We start from the raw sequence: 15,540 nt of genomic DNA, 5'->3' as shown, positions 1-15,540 counted from the left end.
AACCGAGGGGGTCACAGGAGGTTACAGGTGTGTGGGCAGAGGGCGGAAGGGGGGCACTGGGGGACGAGTGGGGAATGGCGGGGGGACCTTAAAGGGTCAGCAGTGGCACAGGGGCCGAGCAGAGGGACGGAGAGTAGCATCTGGCTGGCCCATTGGACCCCTGCCCGTTAACCCAGGCCCCACTGGTGCTGTTCCTCACCCCCAGCGAGCCTCCGCACATCTGCAGGGGGCAGGGGCAGCTCCACACAGGGAGGCCACCAGCAGAGACGTGGTTTTGTCCCTTGGGCTGCTGTGCACGCTGGCCCGGCTGCGAGCCCACGTGAGCCTCAGCCCCCTGTCCCGCGGGTCCCACCACACGCGCGTGACCCAAACGGAACGCTCTGCAAAGTTCGCTCAAAGGAAGCACGTGCTTCCGCCTTGCCCAGTCCTTCCTAAAGGTGTTCCTTGGTAAAGGTGAGGATGTAAGCGGGAACGGAGCCCCTTTCTGGGTTGAACAGCAGGCTGAGGGGGGCTCCTGCTGTGGCGGGGGCACCGGCAAGGGCCAAGCTGGCCAGTCTTCCTTCGTCCCGGTCTTCAGAGGTGGCAACCTCCTGCGTGCTCTGGGCTGGCACAGCCTTGCCCGTGACCCAGGGGAAGCTTCCCTCTCCCCGAGTCCAGAGTCCTGCCCCATACACGGCACCCTGGGGCAAAGGGCAGAGGAACCAAGAGGTTCCCCTCCTTCGCAGGGTCCCCAGCGTCAGCTGTAGCATCGCGCCTATCCTTTGTAGTGCCCAGAGCCTCCTGTTTCGGGCCGAAATCCTCGGTTTTCGGGTCCAAACCCGCCTTTGATGACCCCCAGCCTTTCCTCAGGGCCCACAGCTCCATGCTGAGGCTCTCAGCCCTAAAGGTGGAGTTCGTTGCCTGGCAACCTCCACCCAGCAGTCCCTGGGGAGTCAGTGGGCCCAGGACAGCCAATCGCATTTGAGGAGGCGGGGGCAAGGCATGTGATCGATAGGTAACCCACCAGTCAAGCTTCGAGGCCTGCAGGAGAGGTGGCAAGAGGGGAAAAAGCCGGGCTCCCTGCCGGGTGCGTGTGTGGGGGGGGTGTTGGTTGGAGGCGGGGCATGCCCGCTCCACCAATCACAGCTGGCAAGAGCAAAGCAGAGATGACTGATGAGCCGCCTGACCCATCACTGGATGGGAGGAGCGATCTCATGCAGCCAATCGGAGGAAACATCGCCTCAGGGAAGGGCGGGCCCCAAAGCAGGGCACAGTGGCAGCCGAGGGGAGCGATCCTCCGAGGCAGCACCGCCTGAAGGGAGGAGACTGGCAGCCCTCCCCAGCTGTGCTGACCCATGGGAGAAGAAGGTGGGGCCTTCTCCTGGGGCCAGGAGTTTCCTCTAGGCACCTGCAGTGCCGAGGGCTCCGGCAGTCCTGGGAGCTGAGTGTGCCAGGCGCAGGGCAAGCGGCTGAGCTGGGCGTTCTCCAGCGGCAGGCATTTGGACGAGGGGGGCTCGGCGGGAACCCGTCTTGCCCTCCCGCTTCTTCTTGTGCTTCTTGAAGTGGAAGCACTTGTGCAAGGCTCCAGGAGGAGTTAATTTGGTGCCCGCCCTTGCTAATTGCAGGTGGGTGGTCTGCAGCGGGCAGGGAATGGGACAGGACTGCTCGCAGGAATGCCGTGGGAGGGGAGGTCCGTCGCTCAGGGAGACAAGGATGAAGGGTGGGCATTGAGGGTTGTGGTGCTTCTCTTCCCAGGTCACCATTACGCGTGAGGAAGCTCTGCTTCCCTGGCAGTGGCCGAACATCTGCCTGCCCTCGGGAAGCCAAAGGCAGAAATCAAGCAAGAGTCGGGATGGAGTTGCAGGAATAGTCGCCACCTGTCGACCCCAGCTGTCGCCCCAGTTCATTCTCTGTGTGGAGAGGCAGTTCAGGGTGCCAGGAAAAGGTAATTTAAGGGATCTCCACTGCTTATCGGTTCTGCTGACTCTCATGACTTTACTGGCATTGTGGCATTTGGTGCTAATGCCAAAGCTCTTGGGGAAATCTGTGTCAGGGTATTGGCATCTCTTAGGGTTGTGATCCTGTGGTAGGGGGGAAAGCTAAAAAAATGAGACACAACTGTAAGTAAAGAAGCAACATTGAGGGGGGGGGGGAAAATACATTTTCCCAAAACACTTTTGAGGTTTAGGGATTTGGTTTGAGAACTCTTGTTTTGGTGACACACTTGCTAATAAGTCCAAAAAGAGATTTATCTTTGCTTTCATTGAGATTTTGACTTGAGTGCAGTTAGTGATCTGCTGTAACCTTAAATCACTCCTGTCATCTGACCAATTCTCTGTTTTGTCTCTACTACTGAGCTGATTTTCTTATCTCAAATGTGGCATAAAATTTGCATGTACTTCCTGGAAATTGAAAGATTTAACAGTGCTTTGTGGAGTGCTATTCAGTCGATGGGCGCATGGCACACAAGAATTTAGGGGTAAAAGTTCTTTTAGAGGTTCTGAGGGTTATGGTCCTGCTGAAAGATTAGTGAGAAATTCAGCTACACAGTTGTCAGGACTCATAAAACTTGCCAAGACTGCAAATATGTGATGTCTGGGCTTTGGTGTTGACTAAGCACAGTGCAAACACAGGTGGATACAAAAGCTGGAAACAAGAGCTTAGGCATAAAAGAACCAAACCAAACCAAAACCCAAGATGATGGAAGAGAGAAAAATGTCCTGCCAAAAATACTCCTTTAATTATTCACCGACAGAAAAGACAACTTCCAGAAGAGATTGTCTTCCTGGATGCAACTGTGAGAAGAAACCTAATTACTGAACCAAAATAGTACACATATTGTAGGATGATAATAATGCATTAAGTATAAAATAAATAAAAAGGCAGAAGAAGCCATGCTGCATTTCCTTCAGATTGTGGATTGCCTCTCTTCCAAAGATACTAGATGTTTATCTGCCCAGTACTAACAGCACTTAAATATTATTTGCTGTTTGTAAATGAAGTATTTGAATTGGAAGTAAAGGCTTAAGATTATGAAGCTTTTCACTGCCAACAAAATGTCTAGGTGCTGAAGGAGCTGGCTGCTTGCTGGTCCCAGGGTGCAGGTAAAGCTACTTTCTGATTATCAGAGATGAATCAGAATCTCGGACATTGCCTGACTCTTCATCATCTCGGTATCGTGCTGAATATCAGTAGCAGGCAGGGAAGGGGGTTCTTGTGTCCCTGTCTGAGATGCCAAATTGTGATTTCTGCTCTCTGTCCCAGGTACGTGCCTGTGCAGGCAGCTAGATGGGAGCTTTCCCTCTGCAGAGCACGGCTCTCTGCGGTTTGCAGAGAATAATGTTTTCTACAGCCTTGTTTTCAGCTTTAGGCAGGTCTGGCTTCATTTTTTGGGGGAGGCAAGAAGGCTTGCCTTCTGGGAGTGTGTTTCACCACTGTCCCATTTTTGCTGAGGTCCATGAGTGTCCCTAGTTGTGAGTAAAGGAGCCCTGGTGGGACTGTGGGCTGGAGATGTGCTGCTTTTTGCCCCTTCTGCCCCTCCTCTGAAGATCTGATAGCAGAAGTGTCTTTGAGACAGGTTTTTTGACCTGCTTCAATGCAGTAATGGATTACTGAGAAGCAGCAGTACCAGGGAGTATGAATGCAATTTTCTCTTGCATGATTTGGCTGAAGATCAGAAATGTGCTTCACTGAATAGGAACATTGTTGATTAAAATGGCATGACTGTTGATGCCATATTACAGCGGTATCTTGCAGTGTTGGAAGCTCAAATCTATCTTTTCGTGTTAACTTAAAGCTTAAACTCTGAGAAGACTGTAGGAATTTAAAAATCACCCTCTGCAACCTATGCAGACCTTGAGGTATGAGCCAGACTGAGAGGAGTGAAGAAAATGTGTTCATGCTTTTTTATCCAGCTGAAAGAGCTCTGTATAGCTTTAAATGCTGTTGCATCTCATTTTTAGTTGAATATAAGCAGATGGTAATAGATTAGGTGTCAGATATCTTGTGAGGGCAACTACCTGGCAATGACATATTATTAACAGTAGTTTAAATGATTGCACTTGTTTCAGAACAAAAAGTGGAGTTCTGTCTATTTTTAATCTGAGTTTCTGAACTATCTGATTGGAACTTAGTACTGGGGAGGCCTTCAATACAATTTTTTTTATGATGATCACTAGGGTGTGATGGTTGTCGGTTATTTTTAGGTGGTGTGGTCAAATCAGAGGTGTTGAAAGCTTACCCCTCATCTAATTGGGGTGGGTTTTGTTTGTTTTCGGTGCTTATTTCTTTTGGAAAAGCTGAAGATTAAAATCTCTCTGTATATACCCATGCACCCCTTCTCCATGGTGTTTACATAAATGTTTAGGCTGTTTTCCAGGCTGTTTCCTTCGTGCAAGACTGGTTGGAATCCCCTTAAAACACCCTTTTACCCAGCACCTGCGAGGGAGGACCACAGTGTTTGGGGACCTCGGTGGTCCCAGTGCCTGAGGATGGTGTGTGCACACACACACACATTTATCTGGGGTGTTCCTGCAGCTCCCTGGGACTGGGCTGTAGCCAGGGCCAGGGTTTGTGAAACCCCTTGTCTGAAGATTTCTTGGGACCACAGCACCCACAAGGGCAGGAGCAGAGGGACAGGGAAGAGAAGCATTTAGCAATATTTAGCAGGGGCTCTCACCAAACCAGGCTGATCCACTCTCCAGCTTCTCCCTTAACTTGGGGGGAATCTGCTACCACAGATGTTTCTGGCGTTTGCCGCATCGGGAGGATTGTCAGTGGGCTGCACTGGGAGCAGGTTATGGGAAATAAGAGCCTGTAATGGTCAGACTACAATGCTGGGAGATTTTTACAGTAATGCCCGTGCTGCAAGAATCCAAAGGTCAGAGAGGAAAATTGCAATACCAACTTCAATTAGTGACTAAGAAAGGGAATGACTTTCATGATGTGTCAGACTGTGCCTCTAAGCCCTATGAGAAGCTGCCACCCTTCTCCGATGACAGGTAGCGTCGTGGCAGTGGCTACTGCTGGGCCAGGAACAGCAGGCAGATGCTGCGCAATAAAATGAGAGCAGAGACCAGGCAGGCTTGGTCTGTGAAGGATCTGCTATCCCATAATTCATTCCCTGCCCTTATTCACTGGAGGCTGAATGTGAGGATCTTTGTTCACTGGGGTTTTTTTGTTTTGGTTTTGTGGTTTGTGGGTTTTTTTTTTTTTCTCTTTCTTTTGATTTGGTTTGTGGTTTGTGTTTTTTTTTTAGGGGAGTTTAGGAGAACTGACTATGGGCAGCAGAGAAGATCTGGTGATTCAAAGGATCTTTTTTCAGTTGTTCATGCTAGAAAGTTCTTGGGGTTTTTTGTTTTGTTTTTTTGTTTGCTTCTTCCTGCTGCCACTGAACACCTCTGGGATCCATTACATTTTACGGGGATTGTTGCTTTGGAAGATGGCAGGAGGTCCTGTGGCCCTTTCTGCCAGCCAGCCCTGCAGGAGCAGGGAAGCTCTGCTGGGAGGAGGCCAAGGAAGGGTGTCAACAGCTGCTGTAGAAATCCAGACGAGCAGTTCAGGTACATAGGAGGGATCAGGGGTACAGTCCAAAGGATCCACGCAGGGATGTGCTTGAATGATGACTGTTCCCTCCCACCCCAGTGCTATGAAGGACATTTGTGCCCAGGTCTTGTACCAAGGGACTGTCATACCCTCGTGTACGGGGACCCCTCGTACACGCACCCTGGCACGATTAACTTTGCACAATCTTGGCCCCCTTCCCTGTCTTCAGGGGAACCCGAACTAGTAAAACGTTTTTGGCTTGTTTTTCTTCCTTGCATGGTGAGGATGGACCATGGCAGCATGATGTCCTTACAGTGTCACTTGGTGGGGAGACTTGGACTTGTCCTCTACAGGCTGGACACTAACTGTCCAAATGACTTCCTAGAGCTGGCTGCAACAAAGAAATGCAGTGTCATGCTAAGGAGGAAATGACAGCTGGATAGCTCCCTCCCAGAAGCTATAGCAAAAGAAGAGAATGAGAAAAATGAGGGATAATTGTTCCTGACAATGGTGTCTTTTAAAATCAAAATAGAGATTTTTTTTTTCCTTCAAAATAGAGATTTTTTTTCCCTTCAAAATAGAGATTTTTTTTCCTTCAAAATAGAGATTTTTTTCCTTCAAAATAGAGATTTTTTTTCCTTCAAAATAGAGATTTTTTTTCCCTTCAAAATAGAGATTTTTTTCCTTCAAAATAGAGATTTTTTTTCCTTCAAAATAGAGATTTTTTCTCTCCTTCAAAATAGAGATTTTTTTCTCTCCTTCAAAATAGAGATTTTTTCTCTCCTTCAAAATAGAGATTTTTTCTCTCCTTCAAAATAGAGATTTTTTTTTTCCTTCAAAATAGAGATTTTTTTTTTTCCTTCAAAATAGAGATTTTTTTTTTTTCCTTCAAAATAGAGATTTTTTTTTTTTTCCTTCAAAATTTCTCAGGAAGTTTTTGGTGATGTTGGACTCTCCAGTGCAGAATGATCTGAACACCGCTGCAGTGTCCTGATGACAGGACTTTTCCAAGCACTCAGCTTTAGAAATAGTCTATGGAAAGATGTCCATGTCCTGGGCATGAGATTTAAAAAAAAAACCAACAAAAAACCAAATTAAGAAAATAAAATTTGAGTGGAAAGTCCTCCTTTCTCCCCAGTGCAATAATTCTTCGTGGCACTTGGAATCATGCTCAAAAATGTTGAATCTCTTCCCCTTAAGTTTGAAAGACGGAAGAAAGATTTGAAAATAAACATGGAAGAACACCTGGTCTGCAGGAAAGTTTTTGTGGGGAAAAAAGTTATCAAAAGCAGCTTGGTGATGTGATTTTTTTTTATTTATTTATTTATTTTCCTATTGCCATTTAGGTCAGAGGGACTAATTTGTATGATTTTCTTAAGAATGCTTTCATGTGTAAAATTTAGATCTCATAAATCAAGACTCAAACAGGACAATAGTAAGGATGGAAATGTTTTCTTTACTGGCATACTGGGGACAGACTTTATAGTAGAGAGTGTTGCAATAGGACAAGGGGTAATGGTTTTACACTAAAAAAGGGTAGATTCAGACTAGATATAAGGAAGAAATTTTTTACAGTGAGAGTAGTGAAACACTGGCACAGGTTGCCCAGAGAGGTGGTAGATGCCCCATCCCTGGAAACTTCAAGGTCAGGTTGGACAGGGCTCTGAGCAACCTGACCTAGTTGAAGATGCCTGTGCTCATTGCGGGGGGGGGGCGGGTTGGACTAGATGACATTTGAAGGCCCCTTCTAAGCCAAACTATTCTATGATTCTACGCTAACAAGTTTGGAACAATGTCATCCAGTTCTGGGCTCAGCAGAGAGGAGTGAAACATCACTGGAGTCAGGGTGCCACTTGTTTCTATTAAACATTTTGTTAGAATCTTTCTTTTCTTACTGTAGTTTTGTACAGGCATTCATCTGCCTTTTCCAGTGTTTAATATTCACATGCTGGAAGAGTAATTTAAATGGGTAATAGATACAGAGTGTAACCATTAAATCTAGTTCATAACAATGCAAACTATTGGATGGCAACAATTGCAAATATATGCCTGGCTTTGCAGGATGCCAACTCGTTGGCTTGGGACACAGAGCTCACCTTAAGTGACAATAAACATTTTATATTTAGATGTTCATTGCTGAGCCAGATGAACACAAAGAGCTGCAGCGTTTCATTTTTTTTTTTCTTTTTGTTTTATGTAGGGGCCTTATGCGGACTGACGGCAGTCCCGGAGAGAGATCCAGCCTCGCTCGAGTGGAGTACACCTGCAGCTTTTAATCAGAAACGACAGCTATAAAGCAGCACTATGTGCAATACCTCTGAGACCTGTACCCTTGCTGGTGCTCACACTTGCATGGAGGAGGAGGTGAGCAGGATGCCTAGCAATAAGAGAATGATAGCATTTGAAATTTCTGGAAGAAAAAGAGTTATTTCTGTCTGTTTTCTTCATTCCTGTCTTTTCTGCTCCTTCTGATAAGCAGTGTGGCTATGTTGTCGGAAGGATAAGCTGAGAAGTGGGTTAAATGAGAAGGTTTTCCTCTGGGGGGAAAAATCTGGAAGTGGCTTGGACCCATATTTTGTAGCTAAATGGATTGTAGCTGTAAAAACGTGCTGTAGCTAGACGATGAGTAAGGCTGTGTCACAAACTGGAAAAGTTGTGGCTGACTGAGGAAATCTGGAGGGGTTTTTGTGCTTGTGGAGTGTCTGTTTTTTAAGAGCTTCTGGAGAGCTGGATAGCTTCAAGAGTAATGTCAAGTCGTTTTGGGGTCCAAAAAAATGCTGAATTGCTGCAGGAGGAGTGTATGGGGTTTGCTGAATCTGAAATAGCTTGTGAGCACCACTGGAGGCACAGTGTTGTGGGGACACCCCCAGAGGTGCAGTGCCCTGGGCAGTGGGGTAAGGGTGTACTTGTGTGGCTGTCACCTTAGCCTGTTTGTAATTCTGTGCTTGTGTGGGAGCTGCCTGTGTCTAGGTGAACAGTACCTCAGTCACACCTTCCTTCTCATACTGTTTTAATGCTACCGTATTTTAATTTGTCTCCCATTATTAATTAATGGATTGACTCCCCTTCAAAGCAGGTTACTGCTTTTTTCCAAGTGCTGAACTGAAAATGGTGACCAAGTCCTGCATACAATGATACTTTCTGCTAGAAAGTCATTGGAATGATTCAGGCACCCACTTTGGTGCTCATCCATTAGGGGAGGACTTCACGTGTGCTGTACTTTGGGAAATGAGTGTGCATTTATTTCTCCATTTAACTGGATTTTTGTGTGAGTGAGATTTGTTAATATTGTTGTATCACTGATTTTGCTGGCTTGCCGTGGAAATCTTCCCCAAAAGAGTTAACAGCTATTTCTAAACAAGATCCTCCAGACCAGATACATCCTGAACAGCTGAGTTGACCTGGGAAGTGGTTGTAGCCTCAGGTGGAGTTGCCATTACAATCACAATAACTGAGCTATCATATAATCAAATTCTCTAGCTCCCTGAATTGCTGATCTCACTTCTAAGCTTTCTGTAAGTGGAACTTCTGAGTCCTTGATGTAAGAAAAGCCTCGGCAGCTTTTAGTTATCTTTTTGGCATTTTCCATCAAAATTTCTGACTAAACTTCACAGCTTCCAGCTGCCTACTTGGCAGTAGGTTTAGGGAGCTGAGCGAGCACTAATGCCAACCCCATGGGGGTCTGCGCTTGCCCTCAGGCTGTGATGGCTGGTGTGATGCTGGTGGTGCATCTGGTGCAGAAAAGGAGCCTTCCCACAGACACAGGAATAAGGCACGAGTCAGCTGGCACGCTCAGCTCATGCTGCTGTAAATAAGCTGAAGTTTTTTGAAGGCTGGCCTCAAAGTGACAGCCTTTCCATTGTCACAGGAACTTGAAAGTCAATAGTAAAGATTGTAAAGTAACAAAAGTCCATGATAAAGATTTCATCTTTGAAGACCGCAAACAGCAACCCGCGTGAGGAGTACCTGCTCTAGCCTGAAGTTATTGAAGAGAAAAGAGAAAATGTGTTAGTTAGCATTCAGAGGGTAACAATTTTCTGATTTATATTGATTGCATGAGCTAAAACCAAGAAGTACTGAATGCTTATCTGGGAAGTACAGCAGAAAATTGAACTTAAAGGGGATTTGGAGAATGTCTGTTGGAAGAAAAAAATTCTCTTTTATCTATGCAATTTCCTGAAAATAAAAGCACCCACACTCCATATTCCTTAATCTTTTATTCCTCTTTTCATTTCTACTAGTTGTGAAAACTAGAAGACAAACTAATTTGTTATCCTTGTTTAGCCAAAATGATTTCCTAGAGGAAAGAAATATTAAGAAATGTCTAATGTGCAAAACCAGCAGGATTTCTTGCAAACTAGGACAGGGTTTATCAGGCATAGCATACACATGGCCATTTCACCCTCCCAGGGTTTAACAGAGGGCTGAGATTTACCTGAACTCAAAGTTGAATCAGGAGAAATGGATTTGCCCCAAACCAGGAAACAAGGTTTGTAGTTGTCTCAATAGATACAGTGTGATATAGCCCAGGGGAGGTGGAAAACACTGCAATGGTTTCTGCTGATGTTATATGGAAGGAAAAAGAAAAGCAAGCTGAGAGAAAACCTATCAGATAAGGGAAATATCCAGTCATGATCCTACTGTTTGCAGTAGGGTAAACTGCAGCTACTCAGAACAAACATAAATGTCAGAAACCTATGGAAGAGATGAGATCATCCAAAGGTTAGGTACAAAACCAAAGCAGCTTCAGTGTATTGACATAAGCAGTCCTCATATTGAATGTTAAAACATTTCTCTTCTATCAGCTCAGTGCTAAACAGAAGCTGTAAAATGAAATGATAAAGTGAATCAGATAGAGCAATGTATGTTTGGCTGCTTATTGCTGACAACTGGCCCTGGCAAAAGCTGAAATGGTTTTGTGGGTATCAGCAGGCTGCTGCATTCCTACAGTATTTGCAGTTAATGAGATTATTGGGTTGTTGTGTGATGTATAAAAAAAGCTAATATTCTGTCTACAATGCCAAGATGTCTGGGCAAGTCAGAGACATGGAAAGATAAGAGTGAAGTTATGGGACTCATATATTGGGATGTATATTTCAGATATTTTATCCATTTTCTCTACTGCTTGCAGAGAATAGAGATGATTTATTATGAGGTCCAAAAATGCCATTAGTATGCTACATTTGAAATGCATGCCCTAATCTTATTTACCATTGTCCTGTGTGAGGAATTTTAATTATTCTCTAAGGTTTAAAGGAAAAATACCTCCTGGAAGAAAAAAGGAATAATGCTGCAGTAAACTGGCTTTCTCCAGTGTAAGCTTTCAGCCGTAACAGAAGAGAAAATGTGGAAGTGTGTTAGCAACATTCATTTTTCACTACATTACCTTGTGGAAGCAGTATACAAGAGCTATTAATATTTTATTACAGATATCTGTAACTGTGTTTGCAGTTGACTGATCTGACTGTATGATAAGAATTAAGTTAGCAAACAGGTATTTCTCAAGTACAGTCCTGTCTTTTTGTTTGTTTGTTTTCATGGCCAATTGTTAAGCTGTATCAACCAAGCCACTATGTTGTTATGCAGGGTTTTCCATTTCACACCACGCCTTTTCATGCACACGTTGCATGTGGTGAGGTGCTCAGAACAGAGAGAAACCTGCAGCCCAACACGGATGATGATCTCCTCTGCCTGCACTCCTCTCAGAAGCGATGGCATATAGATGTAGTACTCTTACTGAATACATAGTGGCTGGGTTGGTGTGGTGTTTGGGGTTTTTTTGTTGGTTTTTTTTTTTGTTGGGTTGTCATGTGTCCCCCCCCGCCCCCCCCCCTCCGGTTGCTTGGCTTTTTTGCAGTACTACGTTATAGGCCTGATCCAGCTGAAAATTCCCCCCAACAAAAAGTCTGCTTTTTGTCATCATTTTATAGATGAGCTGAAACCAAAAGATACTGAATACTCAGGTCCTGTTCAATACTTGCTCAAGGCTGGCATGCTGCCATAGAGCACAGAAGGGCTGGGAAGCGGAGCTGGCTCTGGGGCAGCCAGGGGGAGCATGGGGGCAGAGATGCTCTCTTGTGTGGGGCACCCTTTCGCTCTCTGATCTGACCTTGCAGATGGAGGGTGGGTTTCTGTGTGTGTGTGTGTTGGGTTCCCTTTTTTTTTTCCAAAATTATACAAACTTAGGATAGATAACTAGATAAATTCATGTGTGTAGCTATGTTCGAGTCAGTGGGAGAAGGAAGAGCTCTTTTGTTGAGTCTAGAGCTGGTATTTGCTAAGAGTAACTATGGTGGTGCAATTATGAAATTTTATTGTTAACTGACTGTACCATATGCACGTTTTTGGTTTTATTATGCTAATAATTTTCACTGTTTTGAGCTATCTTCTACGCAATTTTCTGGTTCAAAAAATTTCCCCAAACAAGCATTTAATAATTTTTTTTCCACTACCTTCTTGAATCTCTATATAGGAAGAACCAGGTAATTTTTTATTTTTTTTTTTTTTTTAGCGTTCAATCTCAAGCCCCTGGGATACAGTTAATTTCTCTGGCTCTGTATCACTGCTTTTCCAAGGATGTGAGTACTAGATGGCTTGTTTGAAAAACAGCAGCTGACAACTGCACTTAGTTTCAGACAGCCTTAAACTTTTGTTCCTCATTTACTTGAGTCTGTCGAAGATGCATTTGATACGGAATACCTAATTCTGGTACAATCCTGTTCTTGTAAGGTTTAGAATGTACTGACACAGAGACTTTGTCACGTACGTAATGAGTTATTCTGATAATAAGAGAAGAAAATTACTTGGAAAGAAATGCCACATGTACGTGCTTAGAAATTCTTGTATTAAATTGAGTCCAATTTGTTATAAGTTTCAAATGTCAAAGAAAATAAAATCAGCAAAACCAGATATATGCGTATTTTCCACAGGGCTGAACAAAACCATCATAGAAACTTTGGAACAGAGTTTTGTGTTTGGACACCTTTCTATTGTACTGTCTCTTCTCTGTCAATGTTGGGCCATTCTTCTCTCATAGCTGAAGTTCACTGAGATGAGAAGGTTGAGAGCACTCTGCTCTTGTATAGCCACTTTTTTTCTCAGTATGTGTAATGGTCCCCAGAATGAATCCTAATAGCGTGATAATCTTGCTCTGAGCTCAGAGGTGAATTTTGGTCTTAAGTCGGATTTACCTAGCTTTCTTTGAATACTCAGGATGTGGAGAAAAATGCTGTCCTGGTGTCAGCTGGGATAGAGTTAATTGTCTTCCTAGTAGCTGGTACAGTGCTATGTTTTGAGTTCAGTATGCAAAGAATGTTGATAACACACTGATGTTTTCAGTTGTTGCCAAGGAGTGTTTAGACTAAAGTCAAGGATTTTTCAGCTTCTCATGCCCAGCCAGCAAGAAAGCTGGAGGGACACAAGAAGTTGGGAGGGGACACAGGCAGGGCAGCTGACCCAAACTGGCCAAAGGAATATTCCATAGCATGGGACGTCACATCTAGTATAGGAACTGGGGGGAGTGGGGGTGGGGGGATCGCCGCTTGGGGACTAACTGGGCATCGGTCGGCGGGTGGTGAGCAATTGCACTGTGCATCATTTGTATATTCCAATCCTTTTACTACTGTTGTCATTTTATTAGTGTTATCATTATCATTATTAGTTTCTTCTTTTCTGTTCTGTTAAACCGTTCTTATCTCAACCCATGAGTTTTACTTCTTTTCCCAATTTTCTCCCCCATCCCACTGGGTGGGGGGGGAGTGAGTGAGCAGCCACGTGGTGCCTAGTTGCTGGCTAGGGTTAAACCATGACAAATGCCTATCACAAGGTAAGAAATAACATATTAAGGGACCTTGAACCTGCACTTAGTAGCCGGATAAATTCCTTCTAACTGGTCCAGCTGAGGGGAGAGGGGGTCCCTTGCATGAATGAGGGTGGCAGAAGGTCTCTGATTTGCCTTAAAACCTGCTTCCTTGCCTATAGGCTCACAGAGGAAAGAGGAGTTAAGTTCTGAGAAAAGACAGCAGCAACCCATCATGCCTGGTGGGACCTTGTAAAGCAATTTACAGCCTTTGGCTGTCCGCTTTTTCACCATTAGAGAAATGCTATTTTCTTTTATTTCACCTTTACGTTTTGCAATGCGTGTTCCACTGTTCACTGCAGAAAATTATCAAACGTGTGTACAAGAGAGTCTGTATTAATACCTGGGCGGGAGATGGGGTTTTGTGGGCTTTTGGACCTCTCTAGGAGTAACTTGGAGCATCCAGGGCAGGCAGGGAGATGGGTTTATATTTTCAGTGAGTGCATCTGTTTGTGTAGGGAGCAAGTTCCCTGGGTGCAATTTTGGTGCTGGCTGTGGGAGCCAAGGGCCTGTCCTGGGAGCTGGACTTCTCCTAGGGCCAGCCCTGGGCCACTGCCAGCCGTGATTTGGGCATTGGAGAGATGCGGAGCAAGCACCTGAGCTAGGCTGTGGGTGTACAGAGCCTCAGCGGTGTCCCCCATGGTTTGGTGCTGGCGAGGAAGGGTGGCAACTCCCTGTGCTGCTACAATTGGGGTTGCATGTGGAGAAGCCTGGGGGTGTGCTGCCTGCCGTCCCATGGCGGGGGGGTCAGCCTGCTGCTGGCAGCAGGATGGGGCACCCCGGCTCACTTGTTGCATCTTCCATCCAGATGAACACCGTGTGGCCAAGGTGTGTGACTCGGTTTACAGGAGGTTAAAACTGTGGTGTGTGCAGCACGCTGGCATTGTTTCTTTTTTGCACATTGCAGCAGTATATTGTGCAAGTGAGTTACCAAAATATCCTGGAGCCCACCCACAACTTCAGCTGAGAATGGATTGTGTTCATCAGCTTTTTTTTTTTTTTTTCTTTCTTTCTTCATTCCACTGAGTCTACTCCCCCACAATTTAGTGAAGCAGGGATGTGCCTTCCTCCCCTGGCATAATGCAGCATGGCTCAGGAATATAGAACCAATTTGTCTGCGTGACAATATGAAAACTCAATAGAATTACAAAAATAGAGTTATTATTTTTTTAATCCCCCCACCCCCACCCCGCAATGCGAGTGTGTATTATACTTTTCTCCTCATCTGGATAAATACGCACAACTCACATAAATGACCCTCAACATGAAGTGAGAGTTGTTTCCTTTAGGCATGGAATTATTCATTTTTAACTTGATACTGGTGCATCAAATTGCATGCAATTTAAGGGTTGATAAGGTATTTATGTTTTTCCTTTAGACTGTAAATGAAACAGAGTTTTCAGACACATTAACTTCTTTAAAAAACAATTCTCTGTGAATTTTGCGTTTTTGAAGTATGCCAGAAAATTTCTTCTCAAAACAGACACTATGTAATACTTGCTTCTAGAAATCAAATTACATATTGGGAAGGTATAATAACAATTGCAACACACAAAGGCAGCACTTAATATTTTCCTAGTCTCACCTACCATTGATGATGACAACCTTTGTTTTTCCCCTTGGGAGTACAATTCATGGTGACCTTGTGACACCATTTTTTTTCTGGGCTGTCATAGAGGAAGAAATTGTGTCATCTGACGGAGGTGCTTCAGAACTTCTCCAAATCCAAATACTGTCCAGGCAAAGGTTTTGTTCTGTTATCTCCCTTTCTCCTCAGCCACCCTCAATCCATGTTGTACTTGTGCATGAATTACGTCCAGTTTGCAAAAATATTGACTGCTACAGAATAGCCCTAGTTAGTAAGCAGAACCACTAGGCCAGAGAGAACTGGGATTTTCCCCCCCCTTCTCCGTAGTGTTGATAAGTTATCGATTCCAATTCCAGCTGTATAAGGTGATTTTCTGCAGGTTTTTTTCATGCATCAGTCTGAGCTCAGGTCCCAAGGCCAATAATTTCCTGCTTTGCCATCTGTCAGTGTCAGTAGCCATAAAGATACAGTTTTTGGGGGTAGCTATTCACAGGGGCCATGGTGGCAGATGTGGAGGGCTGTGCTGCGTCCCCCAGGGTGGTTCCTGCCCTCTGCTTGAACGGTTACAGCT

General features: G+C 44.9%; 1 protein-coding gene across 1 annotated transcript in view; it reads right to left on the bottom strand.

Moving 5' to 3' along the window:
* Positions 1 to 15,540, bottom strand: part of LOC142027761 (A-kinase anchor protein 1, mitochondrial-like) — a 312,309-nt gene that overhangs the window by 171,187 nt on the left and 125,582 nt on the right. The window lies entirely within an intron of this gene.

This window comes from Buteo buteo, unplaced genomic scaffold (assembly GCF_964188355.1).
Source record: "Buteo buteo unplaced genomic scaffold, bButBut1.hap1.1 HAP1_SCAFFOLD_55, whole genome shotgun sequence".
Taxonomy (NCBI): Eukaryota; Metazoa; Chordata; class Aves; order Accipitriformes; family Accipitridae; genus Buteo; species Buteo buteo.
Note: the sequence above shows the minus strand (reverse complement) of the source record. Positions and strands in the feature narration are given on the sequence as shown.